This window comes from Pseudochaenichthys georgianus, chromosome 3 (assembly GCF_902827115.2).
Source record: "Pseudochaenichthys georgianus chromosome 3, fPseGeo1.2, whole genome shotgun sequence".
NCBI classification, from domain to species: Eukaryota; Metazoa; Chordata; class Actinopteri; order Perciformes; family Channichthyidae; genus Pseudochaenichthys; species Pseudochaenichthys georgianus.
The window spans coordinates 1238559-1253814 of NC_047505.1; the positions used below are offsets into that span (position 1 = coordinate 1238559).

Consider the following 15256-nt stretch of genomic DNA (forward strand, 5'->3'; position numbering starts at 1 on the left):
TCCACACACTGCTTCCCTGCAGCGAGGCTCCCCCCACCCTCCTGCTGATAGTTGACGAGCGTCAAGCTCCTCAACCCCCCCCTTGATAATTCTCGATCGTTGGCACGCTGATAACAAACACATTTTTAAATGGCACTTCATATCAAAAAGGTAGCCGACCCCTGATCTGTAGGCACCGCAGACAGTAATTCTTGCTTAACTTGGGAGTGCAGTCCAGTGGCAAGTTCTTCCAAATCACTAACAATTGTTGAAACAAAACTACTTGCCATAGTACTTCCATGGAGTTTAGCAAAAATGTAACCACACATCTTTTTGGTATGTTCTTTGTAGAAATTTGATCCATTGTCCTCAAAACACCCAGCATTTAGGCCATGTGTGACATTTGTTTGAGCAACATGTGAAGTACCTTGGAGACTGTGACAAATAGTTAGAAATGAATGAGAGTTTGCTGCATCACCACTTTGACATAAATCCCTCTCATGAACACTATTTAAATGTTTTTTTAAACCTGAATATGATAAAAAACTGACGCCTACAACGATCTTGTGCGCAAACCAACTTAAACCTGCTGCTAGGATAGAAACTGTGATCCATTCTTAAATGGCTTACCAAGGACTGACAAGTCTTGTGTACAGCTTGACATATGAAACACTTGTACATGTTTTGATCCTAGTTCAAGAGTTTTGCCCGCAACTCACGGATTCTGGGAGACTTATCTGTTGTGTTGATGTCGATGTTGTATACTGTTGTCTGGACAAATGTGTACAGCTGGACCAACGACTCCTCGTAGGACAGGTTGAACACATAGTGAGATTTGAACAGTTCGTCAAAAGCACCCAATGAGCTGGTGGCTTGGCATGGTATGAGCTGTCGATTACAATGTAGAAGGTGTCAATCCGGTTCCGGGTTCGGCCAGGAGCAAGGATGTACAGTTGTTGACCCTTTCTTCCCCGCAGGTGCTCATCGATGCTACAGCACGACTGAAAAACAGAAAAACAACATGAACACCGTAAAATAAAAGTTTGGATAGTTATCCAGCAACGTTAAAATGTTCAGTTTAGATTTCGCCTCCCTTTTCTTGCTGGGGGAAGAAAATATGAGAGATGCATACCTTGTGGAAGTGGACCATTTTGTCCACTGCATCACTGGGACTGATCTTGGTCCTCTTCCGTCCAGCCAACACACTCTCACTCCCTAAGCGTCCAATAGCGACGTTTGGTCAGTGTCCGTGGCGTCCAATTGTGACGCTCCTAGGCTCCTTCAGCGTCATAAAGGGACGCAAATAGCTTTCAACTGATTGCAATGTATTCCCATCTGCGTCGGGATTTGACGCTCATGGAAGCACGGCATTCGTTTATGCCGGCTGCCCTTAAAGGCAATGTGAGCATCCATTCCCATTGGATAACGGAGAATTCTACACCCGGAAGCAAGTACTCCTCTTACTGTCGATTGATTTTACAGTGATATCTGCACTACTCATCAACTAAAAAACACCAGATTATCCGTGTTAATTACACAACATTGATTGGTTTAAATTGTGTGCAATGCTTTTGTAGTTTTCCCCTTCGATTCGGAGAAACAAATATGTTTTCTGAGTAAAGGATGGCAGAAGACACTACACTACCCAGAATCCCCAGCTATCGTTTGGCCTACACCATGTGCTCTGTTTGACAAACCCCGTTTTTTTCACCAGTCATTCCGATGGCTGGCGTCTATGTCACGTGATCTTCAAATGTCTCCCTGCAGAAAAAGAAAACATGGCCGAACTTCGTTTTATTCTCGGTAGAAAATGCCTATTTTAAAGTTAGTTTGGCGATTAAAATGCGTTTTGATGTCATTTGATGCGAGAAATATGAGTTGTTGTTTCAGATTATGTGTGCAGTGGATGTACATGATCTTTAGTTTGCTAGTTATTACGAAGATTACTTCAGGATATCGCGACGTTTTCATTGTTACCAAGGTGGTTGCTAGGGACGCTGCTATCGATATTATTTCTGTTATGTTGTGTAACTGTTTAATGGTGTTATCTTTATTGCTACCCCCTTCCCCGTCAATGTATAGTGTTGGTCCACAGCCTAAACATATTAGTTTAACAAAATCCGCATCTAAAGATAGCCTACGTTATTTCCCCCCTGTGCAATTCCAGTCTCACATCTCAGAGCACATCGTTATTAACAAATACCGGAAACAGACCGAAAACATTTTTAAAAAATAATAATAATACCTTATTCCGAGTGTGCTTGCTTTTCTCTTTGAAAGTCATCACATAACGGCATTGTAATACACGGTTCGGCTGCATTACATATTACATATCTGCCGTAGTTCTGTATTTATAGAGCCCTGATGAGAAGACAAACATGAGGAACTGAAAACGTGACGTGGATCATAAATATATCAGCCATTAAACAACATCTTACATTTCTTTTCACACAATACGTCTCCTTGCAGTATCAACACTAATTCGGCTCACTTTTATATTTGATCCAATTGGTAGATAGGCTGTATTTACACCATAAAGGTGCACAGCTGATATAAAGGGACACCTGGTGGTTAAAGCATGTTATTGGATTTCAATATTTTTATTATTAGATATTAATACGATCCCTATAAAGTATATTCATTACTCGTTATTCTCTACTAATAGTTAATTAAAGACTGTATGTAATGACTATTTTGCACATCCCTTTCAAGATTTTCTAAGGTTTATTGACATATCATATAGGCCTACACAACTGTGGTGTAGTTCTGCACTGAATGAAAAACTTGGGTTGCAGGTTCCTCAATAGTGCATTACAAGACATCTATCAATATTTGTGCATACCTCCAGCAATGTTAACTATGTTGAAGCACTTATTTTAACTGATATTATACATAATGTATTACTCTTATAAGATGTATGTAGATATTTCATCTCCGGCCTTGTCAGGTATTGAACAATCAATAAATAAAGAACACAGAATTGTTGAATATAAAACACAGAATTTATGTGATTATACTAAATGATTTTCAAATAAACACAACTGCATATTTAACTGTTACACATGGTGATGTAACGCAAATGTTCCAACTTGGGATCAATAAAGTATATCTTATCTTAAGCTGATCGATGGCTACTGCCATATTTGCACAATGTGCCTCTGAACCTTGACAAGTGCATGTTTCAGGCTTATCAATTAATGTAATGTAATGTTATCACAGGGGTCACACACATAAGACCAGCTGTTAAATAAAGCTCTTCTGACCTTAGCTGGCATGTGGGTATATATATTAATACTGCCCATTATGGGCACAAGCAATTTTCACCCATTTATTAATTATATGTTTTAAATGTGAGTGTTTCCTGTCCCCTAAACCTCCAGGGATGTACACAGTTTAATACTGGCAACTTCTTATTATGGGAAATACGAAAACGTCTTTTAAAACTACAACTCCCAGTAGAGACGTGCCATAGAGAACATGTTGCGAAACAGAATAGCCAGCATGTGTAGTTCTGGGGACGGGGTGGGGGAGGGGGGACGCGGTGGACCCGTTCAAATCCAGTTTTGGACAGTCTGCCGTGGTTCCATCCCATTTCAAGTGCTGTTCGAGAATCGGCTTAACCCTCGGAGCACACTCTCCAATCACAGAGCTTGAGGACTATCACAGGGTTTGTCAAGAGCACATGGTGTAGTCCAAACGATAGCTGGGGATTCTGGGTAGTGTAGTGTCTTCTGCCATCCTTTACTCCTGGGAATGGACGCTCACATTACCTTTAAGGGCAGCCGACATAAACGAATGCCGTGCTTCCATGAGCGTCAAATCCCGACGCAGATGGGAATACATTGCAATCAGTTGAAAGCTATTTGCGTCCCTTTATGACGCTGAAGGAGCCTAGGAGCGTCACAATTGGACGCCACGGACACTGACCAAACGTCGCTATTGGACGCTTAGGGAGTGAGAGTGTGTTGGTCCAGCAGTGGGTGGCAAGAGATAGAGGAGCAGCAACAGACAAGCCATGTCACTGTCCCAGCCTATCAGGAGGAGAAATCAGACAACAACAAAATGTCAGTGTCTACCTCAAAATACACAAAGTAAAGAGCACTAGCTATTTGGAATATAACCAAGACTGCATGTAGCTTACTGGTGTCATCATTCTCTGCTAGTGTCTCAACAGCGTTCAGAAGTCGACACAGCTCTGTTGACTGAGTCAGGTGTTTGGCTTCTTTGATAATCTTGATCTTGAAAGCAGTGTCCCACTTCTCAAATATCTTGCAGGCTGTTTCAGTACCAAACAGCAGCAGGAAGTCTTGAGTTAGCTGTTGATTATACACATATGCAAATATATTAAGCATTTCATTGCTTACACCCAACCAAATTAAAGATTAGAGTTTAAAGACTGGACTTTAAATTAGTAAAAATGTAAAATTCACCAGTCCTTTGACATCTAAAAAAATGTGGAAATGTTTTAAAGACATCTGCAGTTCGCTGTGGGTCACGCACTAAGTCCTGGCGATGTTGTAAGGTTATCTTCATCTTCATCAAGCTGATGAGGCACTGTGGGTGCTGATCTTGGGCGGTTCGGTCCTTGAGGTACTGTAGCTGGCACAGCCTGTTGACTGCGTGTTGTCCGATTCTTTCTGGACATGGTCCTGAGGCGCTATGATAAATATCCTGTGTTTTTTTCCCCATCGTAGAAGTGCTCCTGTTAAGACATTTTCAAAAATATTAGAAAGGTCTATCACTCATTTATCTTTAAGTTTTTCTGCAATATCATTACTAACTTCAAATGTTGTTGGCGTGCATTTTTTATATCAGTATTAAAGAAACCAAATATGACACCAGATTTTAAGAAGTAACGTTTAATAAGTAACTCAATCATATAAACTGAAGTCCAAAGCTGCGTGTAAAAAAAAAAAAGGTTAAAACTTACATAGCCTTTTCAAGAAAAGGGATCTTTCAGGGACGGAAAGAGACTAATGATGCAGGGCATACTTCTCCTTCTGTTTACGGGAAGGAATCCTCCTTTGGAGCAAAGACAAAACAAAAACTAATTCAAAATGCCCCAGTAATGTTGCTAGCTCCACACCTAAGTTCCTTCAATACCACACGTTTACAACAACCATTACCATACTTCTTAACAAACCATTTTAGTTATATATTTTTTTTTAAGAACAATGCGTTTCAGAAATACTTACCCATGTATTTCAGTCATATGGCTAGCCAATATGTTGACAAGCTGTCTCCGAGTGCTGTGCATCAGTGAATTTTCTGACTTGTACTCTTCCAGGACATCATCACCTCCAGGTTTCTTAAGCAGAGCACTTTCTACCATCCAAGAGATATAGTTAAGTGTATATTTCAGTCTTCCAGGACAAAATCATTAGAACGACAACGTATAAAATGTTTATGTTCAGACCAAGGGTAATAAAAAAAGGTTTTTGGTAAAATGTAAATAAAAGGTAGAACCTATTTGATAATACAGTAGGTTTTACCAAAAGCCAAACTAAGCCAGTCTGGTTTCAACTACCGAATAACTCATTCACCATTTATACATTTCAAAAAAGTCAGATTTGTAAGAATCTCAGTATAGTAAGACACTTTACTTCTTCTTGAGTCTTGGAAATGACAGTACCTCTTTTGCAGCCTCCGACTCAGAAACCTCTGTGGTAGACGTGTTCATGACTTCAAAGCTGGACACATTTCGGCATGTGGGAGCCCCCCATTCTCTTTGACTGGAGAGGTCATTATCACTTGAAGGTGACATTGTATCCGTGAGGGAAGATGGTGTTGAATGATCTGAAGGAGAAAAAACTTTGAAAACAAGGAAATCTGCTATTGGTGGTGGTACAGTCAGTAGAGGAGATAACATGTGATATAGTGATGATTTCAAATAAAAAGAGTGAGCGTTCAAAAAATGGTTTTGCAAAACCAAATTTGCAAGTGGATGCTTATCCTTATGATGAAATATTGTTTCTTTGGTCATCTATTTTGTCACAGTAGTCAGTCAGGGACATAAAAGGGTTCTAGTTCCACAAATACAATGTGTGCAGCATAAAAACCTGAAACCTACCTTCACCTGAAATGCTGCTACATACTGTCAGGCAAAAGTCAGGATTGGCCTCTATCAATTCATGAAGCATATGTTCGTCCATTGATGGAAATATGTTTGTTGAAACAACAAACTGACCTTGTTTAACACAAACATGGAACAATCAAAACCCAACCTACATTAATTTCATTTCAAACCTTTATTTAACCAGATTGGTCCCATTGAGATCATAGATCTCGTTTTCAAGGGAGACCTGCATTGTATTAATTGTTTTGGCAAGTGGATGCTGACCTATTGGTTGCAAGCATTGTTTTTGAGTTAATCTACCTTGTAACGATCAGACAGTATCGGACATAAAGGAGTCTCATCTTTACACGTTTGTACAGCTGATTATGCAGATAAGCTTACCTTCACCTAAAAAGCTGTCACGTACTGTCATGCATAAATCGGGATTGGCCTCCACCAGTTCAAGAAGGATGTCTTCTTCCACTGCTGTGTCAGTTTCATCAAATATTTGAAGTTCAGCCGCATCAGAAAGCCCAAACTTGCGTTTGACTATAGGAAGATTAGCATGACACCAGAGAAAAATACAAGAGGTAGGTTTTTAAATGTACATATTATGAATGACAATTTAATTAACCTAAAGTCATGATTATTATTATAATCATGCCAAAGCTACACAGCATTCTAAATACTGCATCTTTAAGCCAAACTACTAAGCAAGTTAACTCAGATGAGGGAATTTGGAAACGGTTTCCGAAATAGGAAGCATATTTTGGAAATCAAAATAAACTAAAAAAGGCCTGCAGCAAAAATCATATTGTCCCCGCTGGCCAAAGCTAATAAAGTTATCAAAAATAATACCACACATCCTTTTGCTTCTGCAAAGCTGTACATTTTGTTACACAAGATGGCGACTCACCTTCATTGATGAATTCCAAATAGGTGAACCCCAGATTTAACCTGATGTACTTTTTGGTACTCTGGTATTTTACCTTCAGCAACATGATGAGTCTTCTTAAAGAAACCACAATGGAAATAATGTTGGCAGTTACATTGTTTTAGCTGCCACATCTAAAAGATTCTGTCTGGAACAATATACAGATGTCACACTCCAGATCAGACTCAAATGGGTGTGTCCCAGTCAAAAGCCCAGCGGATGCCAGTGGCTGGGGGTGTTGCCAAATTGCTAGAGGGCGTTGCCTAATTTCCCCATTTGTTCAATTACAGGATTTAACCATGAGATGGCGCTTCATTCACAAAATACACAAAGACAAATGAAGCTTAGCGCAAGTTCAGACAGGAAGACCTAACACTCCGTATTGCTCGTCATGGCAATACTTGCTCCCTGCATCTAAATGACAGGGAGCGCCTCTCCTCAGCTAAACCTATCACGCCCCTCCATTTACAAGCCTAATCATCGCACCTGTTAATTCCTCTATATATGCTCTCCCCTGTTCTATCAGCTGTCTTCCAGGTGTCAACGCGCAAAGCTGGTAGTTTACACTCCTCTTACGCCTTAAAACACTGGATACAAAAAACAAAACAAACGCTCAAACATGTCTAATTCAGACTCTTCAGAGGACTTACCTTTTTCGAAGGATCTCGATCCCATCTCCGATACCCTTTCAGAGGAAGCATCCAACTCTGTAAATCATCGTCGCTCCAGCTCTCGTCTGAGCGCCCGCAGTGGCTCTCGCTCAGCAGAAGCAGAATTCCTCGTCGCCGTGGGGGCAAAAGGCTTAAAAAAGCGAGTCCTCCAGGAGCTCGCCCGGCCAAAAAATCCCCCACTCTCCAGGTTCACTCCAGCGGGGCTCAGCAGCCCAGCACCGCTCAGCCCGGGAGCTCCGGCACTCAGCCCCCGTTCGACAGTAGACTAGCCAATACTCTGCAATCTTTGGCAAGTTCCATGCTATTAATAGACGCTCGCCTCCAGTCCATGGAGAAAAGTCAGGCCGGAGCTTCAACCTCTCTGGCGGCCCCGCCGGGTCAGGATTTTACAACCGGCACGATAGCTCCTGCTTACACTCTGACTTCCGCCCTCCCGGCTCCTCTCTCAGGTAGGCCCTATATCCCCCAAGCCGCTAACATCTCCTCACGGCTCCAGGCAAAAATCCTCGACGGGAAAGACATCAATTTGGTCAGCCTCATCCTGCCTTCCCCGGAGTGCGACAAAGCCATCGCCACGGGAGGAAGCATTACTGCGGTATTTAAATCCGCAGACCCCCGGCTCCTCAAAGACCTTTCGATAGGACAATTTCTGGTAGCATTTAGCATTTTCCGCGATGTTCTCTGCACAGTTTACCCTGGAAGGAGAGTGGAGTTAGACGCCTATTTGGCCATGATCGGAGATCTTCACATAAAATATGGGAAACTAGTTTTCTACCAATACCACAAAAGCTTCTCCAGCAAAGCAGCGCTACACTTAGCTCACAGCAACATCCGCTTGGACTGGTCCGTGCTGGATACCGAGCTGCTCGTTATGGCTACCGGCGGGCAACAAGTAGTTTCATGCATTAGCTGCGGAGCGCAGGGCCACACCTCTCCGCTCTGCCCTTCAGTACCTCTCTCCGGGTCTAGCTTTTTCCCCATGCAGTATCCTGGGAACATCAAAACAAACCGTCAGTACTTGCAGGGAGGCCCACCCGAGGTCAGTCTGCCCCAAGCGCCGGCTCCTTTTCCCGCGCCAGAATCAACGTGGTGGAAAAACCTTTTAAAACATCACCCCTCGACTCCCATTAACACCACACAATTAGCAGCTGCACTTTCGACTCACCCAAATCCCGTGTTCGTTGACTATCTGTTGTCAGGGCTCTCTCAAGGGTTCAGGGTAGGGGTTCTCTCTCCCCCCTCAGTGACTCTAGTGGCAAAAAACATGCAGTCAGCCGCCAAAGAACCCACTATAGTCTCTCAGCTCATAAAAAAAGAGCTCAACAAAGGATATTTAATCGGTCCTTTCCAGTCCTCTCCGTTCCCGGTGTTCCGGACAAGCCCAATAGGGGTCGCTACACGCAAATACTCCGAGAAGAAAAGGCTCATCTTCGATCTGTCCGCTCCTCGCACTGGGCCGTTCTGCAGCATCAATAGCCTTATTCCCCCCGAGTATTTTTCACTTCACTACGCTTCAGTCGATAATGCCATCAAGCTTATCAAATTTGCAGGGCAAGGAGCGTGGCTCTCCAAAGCGGATATCACTGACGCATTCAAAATAATTCCCATTCACCCATCTCAGTGGCACATGTTCGGTATCAGGTGGGAATCCAAATTCTACTTTGCTGTCCGCCTAACCTTCGGGTGCAGAAGTAGCCCCTGTAGCTTTAATTCTTTTTCCGAAGCCCTCTGCTGGATCCTCCTGAACGTCGTTAGAATCCCCTCCGTTCTTCACTTATTGGACGACTTCCTCCTCATAGATCCCCCTCGGGACAACTCAGGCGACTCTCTAGCAAAACTCCAAACATGCTTTCAGGAGTTAGGTGTTCCCCTCTCAGAAGAGAAAACGCTAGGTCCCAACACACGCCTGGATTTTTTAGGCATTACACTCGACTCCGTAGACATGGAAGCATCTCTCCCCACGGACAAACTGCAGCGCATTCACGACATCTCAAAAGCCTTCTGCGAGCAACAAGTTATTACCAAGCAGCAGCTGCTCTCCCTGTTCGGGCACCTCAATTTCGCCATGCGTATCATCCCTCAGGGGCGCTCTTTTATCTCCCGGCTCCTGGATACAGCGTCGGCTGCAGAAAACCTCCATGAGTACGTCTTTCTAGATGAAGGCTGCCGCTCAGACCTACGATTTTGGTCCCTCCTGCTCGCACACTGGAATGGCGTCACCTTCTTCTACGACGACCTCATCTACTCCTCCGACTCCATGAGATTCTTCACGGACGCTGCCCCATCCGTGGGTTTTGGGTTTTTTTTTCAGGGAGAGTGGTTCGCAGGCTCGTGGCCTCCGACATTTCCCAGCCATGCCTCTTCCTCCGCTCTGCATGAGATCTTTCCGATCGCTGTTGCCTGCCACGTGTGGGGGCACCTCTGGCCCCGGAAGCGGATCTCAGTACTCTGCGACAACCAATCAGTGGTCGGGATTATTAACAAAGCACGCTCCCCGTGCCGTGACATCATGCCGTTCATGAGAAGCATCACGTGGTCTTCCATCACCCACAATTTCCTCATCTCCGCACGTCACGTTCCCGGCCACCTTAACCCAGTGGCTGATTCCCTCTCTCGCTTCCAATTTCAGAAGTTCCGGAATCTCTGCCCAGGAGCCAGCGCTCAACCCGTCAAGATTCCTCCCCTGCACCTCCTCTCTCTCTCCTAGATAGCAGCCCCCTAGAAAGGCACCTCGAATCAGCCAGATTCTTTATGAGGAAAGGCTTAGCCACTTCCACCCTTAAAACATATGATTTCGCTTGGAGAACGTTTGCGATGTTTTGCTTTTCCGTAGGCATCACTCTTAAACCTGTTCTCATCTCCACCGTGTGTGCCTTCATGTGCTACTGCGCCACTGATCGCCACCTCAAACCTCAATACATCCGGGGCCTCTTAGCGGGAATCCAGTTTAACGTTCGCTGTTCCGATCCCGGCTTTCCCAGCCTGTTCACAAACCAGTCTGTCAAACTCGTCCTCAAAGGTCTCATTAAAACTTTTCCCCCCGTTTCAGACCGGAGACGCCCTATTACACTCTCCACTTTACACCTCATGCTCTCCAAGCTTAGAAGCGGGGTATTCTCCCCTTACATCGATGCTCTATTTCTCCTAGCTTTTTATGCCTTTCTTAGACCAGGCGAATTTACCACCGCTTCCCTCACTTTCAATTCCAATAGAGACGTCAGCTTTTCTGACTTATCCTTTCACGCCAGCCATCTTAGTTTATATCTTAAACACTCCAAATGCGGCGGCGCCTGCTCCGTCATCGCCGCCCGCATCGATTCCCAGTTCTGCCCTCATAAGGCCATGATCAAGTTCCTACGGCTTAGACCTACCTCGAACCCTCTCTCGCCATTATTCCTCATCTCAGGGAATTTTCCTTTTAACACAACGACAGTTCAATATCTACTTAAAACAGGTCCTTATTAAATCCGGGTTTTCACCCCTTTTATACACGGGGCACTCCTTCAGAATAGGCGCAGCTACTTCCGCTGCCAATCAAGGCGTCTCGTCCTCATCCCTGCAACAACTCGGACGGTGGTCCTCCTCCGCTTTCTCATCCTACAATCGCCCTGACCTCAATGCCGTGCTGGCTATCCAAAGGTCTCTCCAACCTTAAACAAATTGGTACGTATGCATATAACTGGTGGTGGTTCTTAGTATGTCAGCACGTATGTTGCCCCACGGCTCATGTTCAATTCTGCATATTTAAACCTGCATGTCCAGGCTGTAAAACCTTCGGGTTTGTATAACGTGTCCCTGCTAAAGCAGGTTGCCCCGCAAAAGTTGTAAAAATACGTATATGTATTTAATATTAACCCTTTGAAGTCGACCGTCACGCCGGCGTGATCAGATCACATGACCTGTTCAAGCCGGTGCCGCATACAAACAACAGTCCGGACAACATTGCCGTGTGTTTCTATCGAAAGTACTGGCTTGAAACTATATCCCAGTCTTTGTTTCATGCAAAAAGACCCAGTAAACACGGAGATACGATGATATAAAGTTAATACATTTCAAAAGTATGAAAAATGGAAGCACATATTTGAATATCTTCGCCGTATTTGATCATTTTACGAAACGGAAAATACTGGAAACTGTAGATCCTGCTCAACAGGATGTATATGTGCATTTCTGTCGAAAGTACTGGCTTGAAACTATATGCCAGTCTTTGTTTCATGCAAAAAGACCCAATAAACACGGATATACAATGATATAAAGTTAATACAGATATATTTCAGAAGTACAGATGTAGCACCCCAGATAGGACTCACATGGGTGTGTCCCAGTCAAAAGCCCAGCGGATGCCAAGTGGCTGGGGGTGTTGCCAAATTGCAAGAGGGCGTTGCCCAATTTCCCCATTTGTTCAATTACAGGATTTAACCATGAGATGGCGCTTCATTCACAAAATACACAAAGACAGCTGGGTGTTGTAGAAACATTAATATTTTAGATCAAATAAAGTATATAGTTTGCTTTATGCAGTATATTTCTTGTAATATTGTTGGGGTGTTTTTACACAGTACAGTAGATTGAAGTAAATCAACTTATACATTAAGATAAGATAAGATGGACCTTTATTAATCCCGTGGGGAAATTCAGTAGTTCAAACAGCAACAGGGTAAGAGTGAAAAACAGGACAGCACAGTCACAGATTCACACAGATTAATAAAATCAAAAATAAGATGAGCGATAAAATAATAATAATGAGAAACTATGAAATAAGAAATGAATAAAACTAAAATGTAATTATCATATCATATATTATAATGTATTGTATTATTAAGTAATATCATACATTAATCCCATTATAGCAGATGCCACATTGAATGGATGAACACATGTATGCATCAATAATTACAACAGTATTTCTAAATACAAGTTGTAAAAATACTTATATGTATTTAATATTAACCCTTTGGAGTCGACCGTCACGCCGGCGTGATCAGATCACATGATCACACAAGCCGGTGCTGCATAAAAACAACATTCCGGACAACATTGCCGTGTGTTTCTGTCGAAAGTACTGGCTTGAAACTATATCCAATAGTATGAAGCTGCAGCGTCGGAGACAGCAGTTACAGAACCACACACACAGGTCCCGCGTCACGACCGCACACACAGGTCCTGCGTCACGTGACTGTTGGAGTCTACCGGACCAGGTCCGTCCTCCGCGCAGATCGTTTGGATATGGCCAGAGCGGGGTCGCCGTCCGGATCTGCCGATGACCTTTCTTAGTTCTGAGGGGAAAGGAATTGTGTCCTAGACACTATTCTCTGTTAGCTGTACAAAAACTAGACTTTGCACTCCAATGAATTGTTTCTTCAAATAAGCACTTTATTACACAGTTCAACAAAGATATATCAATCCGTACTATACCACAAAGCGCTTTGGACTTCTTCTTGAGTTCCCACCGTGACAGGCTCGTCAGTGTAAGATCCCAGTTGAAGTGAGCCTCGAATTCTGAATATATCTTGTTCTTTATAGTATTTGCTGTGAAGCCCCCACCTTTGGTGCTCTCTGTGCTGCAGTCTGCCTTTTCTGCCCAGCAACACCCAGTTTTAGCTAAGGTCAGGCCAGGGCCATACTCCCTTTTTTTCTAATTACCTGTTTTAACTGGTTTTCTCACAAGACAGTTGCGTCTGGTGAGGATCAGGGCCCCACATCTCGTCCTTGAAGATAACAGGATGTAGCCGGCCAGCAGTAAACTTTAACACGTTATTTTTCCATTCAGACAGCTCAATGTTTTTAGCGTTTCCTATAACAGGATTTACTATATCTTATATTCACAATTACTTTTTCCTTATTTTTATCCTTCAATCCCCCATTTGCCCCATTCAAATGATTGGGGCAACAAAACAACGCTATTGTTTATGTACATTTATGTCAGCTGTTTTAGGCTTCTGTCTCTCTTTCCCACATTCTGCCATACGGTGGTACTGGTGGTGCTGTCGGGAAAGTGTCCATTGCTGCTGCTTCTTCTTCGCCTTCCTCAATGTCTGGGTTGTTTTCTAAGGATAGCAAGGCGAGTTGTTGGCCCAGGGGAGTAGAAGGTGCTATGGCGGTACTAATTATTTTGTCCACCATTGAGCGGATACATGGGATGCAGCAGCACCCGCACAAGGTCAAAATTGCTGCAAACACGGCCATTGATACCAATACTGAGGTGACCAGGGTTTTGTATTTACCGAACACTGACATCCATTCGTCCCATTTACCGTCGATACCAGATTGATCTTTCATGCGGGAGTTGAGGGTTTTCAGACCGTCCAGTGCTATTTTTAGAGTGCCATCTGCAGCGGTGTTGTTGGGAATGAAGGTGCAGCATTGCTCTCCGAACATTGCACATACTCCGCCTTTTTCTGCTAGGAGCATGTCTAGGGCCATTCTGTTTTGATAGGCCATGAGTGATGTGGCTTTCAATTGTTCACTAACTGCATTGAGTCCGGCATGTGTGAGGTTTCCTAGGCGTTGGACATTATAATGAATGTAATTGATGCGGTCTGAGTTTTTATTGATGACACACCAGGGGCAGATGACAGATGTGAAGCCGTCCGCTACTTGATCGGCTATTTTGTAGTCACTTGGTACGCCCCGTGGTACCCCTATTGCGTCTATGTACGTTGGATCTGGGTCAATCATGGCTTCGCGTTTGACTCTGTTCGTAGTATGATAGGGGTATTGTTCTGCCAGGTTTGTTATGTCCCCTACTTTTAATTTGTAGGTTTTCACTGGTAGAAGCAAAGTGACCAGTGCACATAGACCACTGGCATTATATGGGACGCGATCGTGGAGTTGGTTGCCACCGCAGTGGAACCATATGTCTGCTCGGATTACACCACGTCCAGGTGTAGCAGGTGTCACTATGTGGTCGCAGAGAGTTCTGTTGAACCCCCCAGTGTTTCTGATTGTGGTGTTGAAACAGGTGTAATTCAACCTCGGAACTTTTGCAAAGAATAAGGGCTTTTTTAATTCCGCGTTGGTTAAAGGGAAGTAAACGTCGTATTTAGAGCAATTGTGTCGAGGGTTGTCTGTCCCCATTAATTCATTGGCACACATTGGTTCTACCGGGGCAGGAGTTATGTGGAGCAGGGGTCTGGCTCCCATACAAACGAGGCAGTCATCGCCTGTGTCTAGCGCGGCTTGTTGTGCCATCAGTAACCAGTTGTTGCTGTTTGCTGAGTGTCCCGAGATTCCAGTTGCTGCTTGGAACTCTTGATCAGTTGTCCATTCCTTAGTGGAGTGGATCACCACCCCCTTTTGGACGGATACTATGTCAGATTGTGGTCTTTTAATGCGACTGGACCTGCATACGTATATAGAGAATTGGGGGCTTGGCGATGCCTTGGGCCATAGATAAAAGGATGCGCAAGGGGTTTCATCTTTCTTGGGTTGGGGTACCCCCGTTAAGTCTAACTGTACTATGAGGCCAGATGAGGACTTTGCTAGATGTACTCTTTGCCTTACTTTTTTCGCTGTTCCTTTTGACGATGAACTCCAATCCGCCCCTGTCTCTCCCACCAAGTCGGTCCACGCTCGACCATAGCTATATCTTTCATTGGGATCGCGTTTTCCGAACCA

At 43.9% G+C, this 15256-nt stretch overlaps 1 pseudogene; it reads right to left on the reverse strand.

The window, feature by feature from the left end:
* Window positions 1–669: 669 nt before the first annotated feature.
* Window positions 670–5311, reverse strand: LOC117462298 (uncharacterized; annotated as a pseudogene).
* Window positions 5312–15256: the final 9945 nt, after the last annotated feature.